Below are 6,000 nucleotides of genomic sequence, written 5' to 3'. Positions count from 1 at the left end.
GAAGTAGGGGAGCTGTGCATAAAGCCAATTGGTAAGTGTCAAAGGTCACAGGGGTCAAACATCAAAGTGAATCCAGCCATTCCTGCTTTTTCTCAACAAAACATACACGCTTTAAGTTATCATCATGAAATATTAATAGGTTGTATATCAGAGAGTCCTCTATCAGAATATTTTGGTCCCATTGCTCTAGGGGCCCCAGGGGGCCCCGGGGGGCCACTTGGCTTTCCCATGCTCCCACAGAGTTGGGTCTCGGGGTGATGGATAAGGGCCTCACCATGAGTCCACAGGCCAAGTTTCAAGTGATTTGGTCGGTTTCTATGGAAACGGCGGCCTCAAGGATACAGAGGAATGCGACTGTTTGAAGCCCCGCCTCTCGAAAAGTAATGGCTCAATCAGGACCAAACACACATCTACGCGTTCGTCTTGGGCCCCCGAACCATATATTACGAAATCAGAACTGTACGACTTTTGGAAATGTGTTTTGTCTATTTCGGCTTTTCAGACTCAGAGTCTGTCAGACTTAAAGCTTGAGAGACCCTCTTAGTCAGAAAAGCCGAAATAGACTAAACACATTTCCAAAAGTCGTGCAGTTCTGATTTCGTAATATATGGTTCGGGGGCCCAAGACGAGCGCGTAGATGTGTGTTTGGTCCTGATCGAGCCATTACTTTTCGAGAGGCGGGGCTTCAAACAGTCGCATTCCTCTGTATCCTTGAGGCCGCCGTTTCCATAGAAACCGACCAAATCACTTGAAACTTGGCCTGTGGACTCATGGTGAGGCCCTTATCCATCACCCCGAGACCCAACTCTGTGGGAGCATGGGAAAGCCAAGTGGCCCCCCGGGGCCCCTAGAGCAACGGGACCAAAATATTCTGATAGAGGACTCTCTGATATACAACCTATTAATATTTCATGATGATAACTTAAAGCGTGTATGTTTTGTTGAGAAAAAGCAGGAATGGCTGGATTCACTTTGGTGTTTGACCCCTGTGACCTTTGACACTTACCAATTGGCTTTATGCACAGCTCCCCTACTTCCTGATCGTACACCAGCTCCTTTAGCTAAAAATTCAGCCTGATAGGCCAAAGCACCTGGAAGCTATTAAAGAATTGCATTTCTCCTTTAATATGAGGTCAGAGAAAGGAGCATTGCTTTTTGGCTATTTGTGACCCTTCTGAATGTCACAGAGCTCTGAATCTTTTGCACACACAATCTACTAGACATTCTGGACAACCTATCAAAATCTCAGCTTTCCGCATCAAAGTCTTGGTGTTTTATTCAAGGAAACGGGGTCAAAAAGGTCACAGATCAGTGACCTTTGACACTTGTGAAGGTCGCACGGGTTTGAAATTGCACATGGTAGATGGCCTTAGGCCCCCGGACAAATACATGAAACTTTCAGCCTTATAACCCCAAGGATGTGGACGTTATTAGACAAAAGGCTTCAAAATCTAGGCTTTGAAGGCCGAGAAACGAGCCTGGACAGTCAGCTGTGACCCTTCTGGACGTCCGACAGGTCTGAAATTCTACAGAAACTTTGTCCCTAGTGCTCTGAACAAAATCAAATCAAAATCTCAGCTTCCCGCATCAAAGTCTTAGTGATTTATTCAAGGAAACAGGGTAAAAAAGGTTAAATTTAACACTAATCAGTGACCTCTGACCCTTGAATTGATAATAATGTTTTTCAGATAAAAAATAAAATGTCACTCATTGAATTAAAAATTACAATAAATGTGATGTGATGTGGACCGGAAAGATGCTGGTGAAAATTATGAAAAAGAAAAAAAGAAAGAAGTCAAGCCAACTTTTATGCACTTTATTGTTGAATTTTAACAATATAGCACCCTTTTTTTATTCAATGTTGAAAACAAAAAAGATGTTAAGACCTTTTAGTTACTAAGAAAATAATATAAGCTCAATTTGTTTTATTTTTTCATTTGCTGGTAACAGCAAGCTCAACCAATCAGACACGTCGCTGATAAATATGAGGATTATGGGTAATGTAGTGCTTCTCTGTGATATGACATTGGAAACAAAGCGTGTTTTCTTAAAATAAAGTTGATATTACACAGGGCTTTTGGACTCAGCAGAAGCACATAATATTGTTACACAGTCTTCCTTGGATGGTTACAGCGTTATGGCTAATAATCAGATCTTTCTTCAGAATATTGATTAAACAGAGCAGCTTTTTGAACGCGGAAGTGGTCTTCACCTGTAGAATCCACCCCCCCCCCCCCCCCCCCCCCTCCTGGTCTGACGCAGCTTCCGACAAGGACGTAATTTATTTATTTATTGATTGATTATTCTGCACCAAACACCATGATCACTAAATAAATAAATAAATAAATAAATAAATAACCGAAAGGACGTCCTTGCCGAAAGCTACGTCAGACACAGCAGCATCAGGTTCAATAAAGATTTAAGGAAAAGTTAAAAAAAAAAAAAAAAAAAAGTTTTCCTCTGCTCACAGCGTCTGTCAGTGCCGCAGCCGGTCGGCTGGATCACTTGCTCTGAGCGTCACATATCGCCGCGAAGGGGACTGCATTGGAATCAACTGAAAGCCGAGCGCGTCAAAACCTGACGAAAAACGGGTACCTAATGAGTCAGGTATGTGACGGTGAGGGACAGTGACCGTTCGTCAGGCTGTTGACGCACTGGGAGTGAGAACGTGTTGATCCTGGAGACTCTGCTCTCAGTCTGTGGTTTTGACCTCTGCAAACACAAACATGTTTTTATTCACATCACATTGATCAGTGGACACACACACACACACACATTTCCTCTTCTGTGACGTCACACACACTTCAGGTTTTTATCTGGTCTCTTACTGTGAGTCTGGAGGTTCATGTTTGGACCGGTCACTCTCCAGAGACTTTGATCTGTCCTCCTGTTCCTCCACATTAACACTCATCTTCAGGACTTCAGTCAGTCTGAGAGGGAAACCAGTAACACACACACACACACACACACAGAATCAAGACACACCCAAATCCACAGAGGACAAACTATAATCACTTCCTTGTCTGATCCAGTCGTTGACCTCCACCACTCATAGTACTTTGACATTAAATCCATGTTTATCCAGTCACCGTGACCTTTGACCTTTGATGTTTGTTGTGAGTTTGAAGAAGTTGTGTGGAGGTGAATCTGAGACAATGTGCTGACGTATGTACGGACTACGTCTGACTCTTCTTCCCTCCACAGTCCACACAGACAAACTGACTCTCACACTCTGACACAACAACAACAACAAAAACAATAATAAAAATAACAATAATATATGTAATAATAAATGTTATGTCGACACTCACTCGTCTCAGACTTCAGTTTCTCTCCTTCTGCTCCGTTCACTTTAAAATGGCATCTGAACATCTTTTCTTTCAGTTCCTCTGCATTTACAGAAAATCACAAGTTCATGGTGACAGAGGGAGGGGAAGTGACTTTCTACAGTGGAGTGGCGCCACCTGCTGGGTAACTCCTGGTATTACACCTGTATGGACAGGTGAACTCTGACACCATGAATAAACAGTGAGCTGAGATCCAGCTGTGGTAGAAGAGCTGCTGAGAGATTTAAAGACACTCCACTACAAGTTACAGCTCAGTCTGTTCTCTGTCTTATTCATCACACATGTTGTCATCAACTAATTTGTGTCTCAGTGTTGTAACTTAACTCGCCCCGGTCTGGCAACACGACCATATATGGAAAACACAACCACAACTAAATGTAAGTCCACACAGAAACCAGGAGGATACAAGGAGAATCATGATGAACTCCTTTTAGAAATGCACTCATTGACATAATGTGTTCCCTAGCCCCTTACCCTAACCTTAACCATTACTCTTAACCTAATTTAAACCTAATTATAACCTAAAGTCTTAACCCTCAAACAGCCCTTGGAAAAAGTGAGGACCGGCCAAAATGTCCTCACTTCCCCTAAATGTCGTCACTCTGTTGGTTAAAACTCTCGACGGTCCCCACAACGTAGTAAATACAAGTGTACAACTGTAACCAAACACAAACTGAAACAATGGTTTTTGACCTCAGAGGAGCCTCTGATGGCGAGAAAAGGAGGGAAGAGTAGGAGAATGAGGAAGAGGAGAAAGAGGAGCGAGAAGAGGAGGTGGAGGTGTAAGAGGAGGGAGAAGAGGAGGGAGAAGAGGAGGGAGGAGGGCGAGGAGGAGGAGGAGAAAGAGGAGGAGGAGGGCGAGGAGGAGAAGGAGGAAGCGGAGGAGGAGGGAGAAGAGGAGAAAGAGGAGGGAGAAGATGAGGAGGAGGTGGAGGAGGAGAAAGAAGATGAGGAGGAGGTGGTAGAAGAGGAGGAGGAGGACACAAACACACTCTTGTATCTTTCAAATAAATGTCGTCACTCTGGTCAAAAACTCTCTCCGGTCCTCACAACGTAGTAAGAACAAGAACACACACACACACACACACACACATGAAGCCTCGGTCTGATCCGATGTCAGGAGACGAGCAGCGTCAGATCACCTGACTCACCTGAACGTGACGTGAGTCGTCCTCACCGTCACCAACGTCCACTGAAACAGACGGAGGAGAAGATCCACTTCACTGGAGTCTGAGAAAAACCGGTTTCCTTGAACGCAGCCTGAAGAGTCACGAGTTATTAAACCAGGACACAAACTCATTCACAAAACCTGACGAAGCTTCAGACATGTGAACACAGCGACACCTGGTGGTCGATCAGAGTTACAGCAGCTTTTTACACATCACTGACTTCACTGTGTCAATCTGGTCTCAGAGTTATTAGATCTAGATAATTAATGTTTAATGGTTATTAGTGTCGTTTACATGTGACGCTGTTAATGAGCTACAAACGATGGGACGTGATTGGACAATAAAACATCATCAATATACAACTTCACTACAGTAAAGGAAGGAGAGAGAAGAGAGAGGAAGAGGGGGAGGAGAGAAAGAGGAGGGAGGAGAAAGAGAGCGTAGAGAGAGGGAGGGGGAGAAAGAGAGAGGGAGAGGAGAGAGAGAAGGAGGGGAGAGACTAAGAGGGGGAGGAGGAGGAGAAGGAAGAGGTGGAGGAGGAGGAGGAGGAGGAGAAAGTGGAATAGGTGGAGGGGGAGGAAGAGAAGGAGGAGGTGGAAGAGGAGAAGGCAGAATAGGAAGAGGAGAAGAAGGAGGAGGTAAGGAGGTAGAGGAGGGAGGAGGAAGAGGAGGAGGGGTGGAGGAGGAGGAAGAAGAGAGGGAGGAAGAGGAGGAGAAAAAGGAAGAGGAGGAGGAAGAGGAAGAGAAGGAGAGGGAGGAGGAAGAGGAGGAAAAGGGAGGACAAGAAGGAAGAGGAGGTGGAAGAGGGGGACGAGGAGGAGGAACAGGAGGAGGAGGAGGAGGAAAAGGAAGAGGAGGAGGAGGAGGTTGAGGAAAAGAGGAGAAGGAAGAGGAGGAAGAAGAGGAGGAAGAGGAGGAGATGGAGGAGGAGGAAGAGAAGGAGGAGGTGGAAGAGGAAGAGGAGAAGGCAGAATAGGAAGAGGAGAAGAAGGAGGAGGAAGAGGAGGAGACGGAGGAGGAGGAGGAAAAGGAAGAGGAGGAGGAACAGGAGGAAGAGGAAGAGGAGGAGGAGGAGGAGGAGGAGGAGGAGGAGGAGTAGAAACAGGAGGAGGAGGAGTCCAAACGTGTAGAACTAAAAGCATGAATCTCTAAATCTCTCAGAGACAGATCAGAGTCTTTTATCTTGGATCGAAGCCTCAGACGATAAAAACTGGTTTTGACGACAGAGTTGATGTGTTGGTCCAGTTATAAATCTCTGTCCAGCTTCACTCCACCATGAGAAACTGTGGTTTAACATGAGGCAGAAGGAGGTGCAGGTCCTTGAGAGGGGCATCAGGAGGAGGTCCAGGTCCTTGAGAGGGGCATCAGGAGGGGGTCCAGGTCCTTGAGAGGGGCATCAGGAGGAGGTCCAGGTCCTTGAGAGGGGCATCAGGAGGGGGTCCAGGTCCTTGAGAGGGGCATCAGAAGGAGGTCCAGGTCCTTGA

The sequence above is a fragment of the Trachurus japonicus genome, chromosome 6, assembly GCF_045865225.1.
Source record: "Trachurus japonicus isolate A0001 chromosome 6, Traja_1.0".
Lineage (NCBI taxonomy): Eukaryota > Metazoa > Chordata > Actinopteri > Carangiformes > Carangidae > Trachurus > Trachurus japonicus.
Note: the sequence above shows the minus strand (reverse complement) of the source record.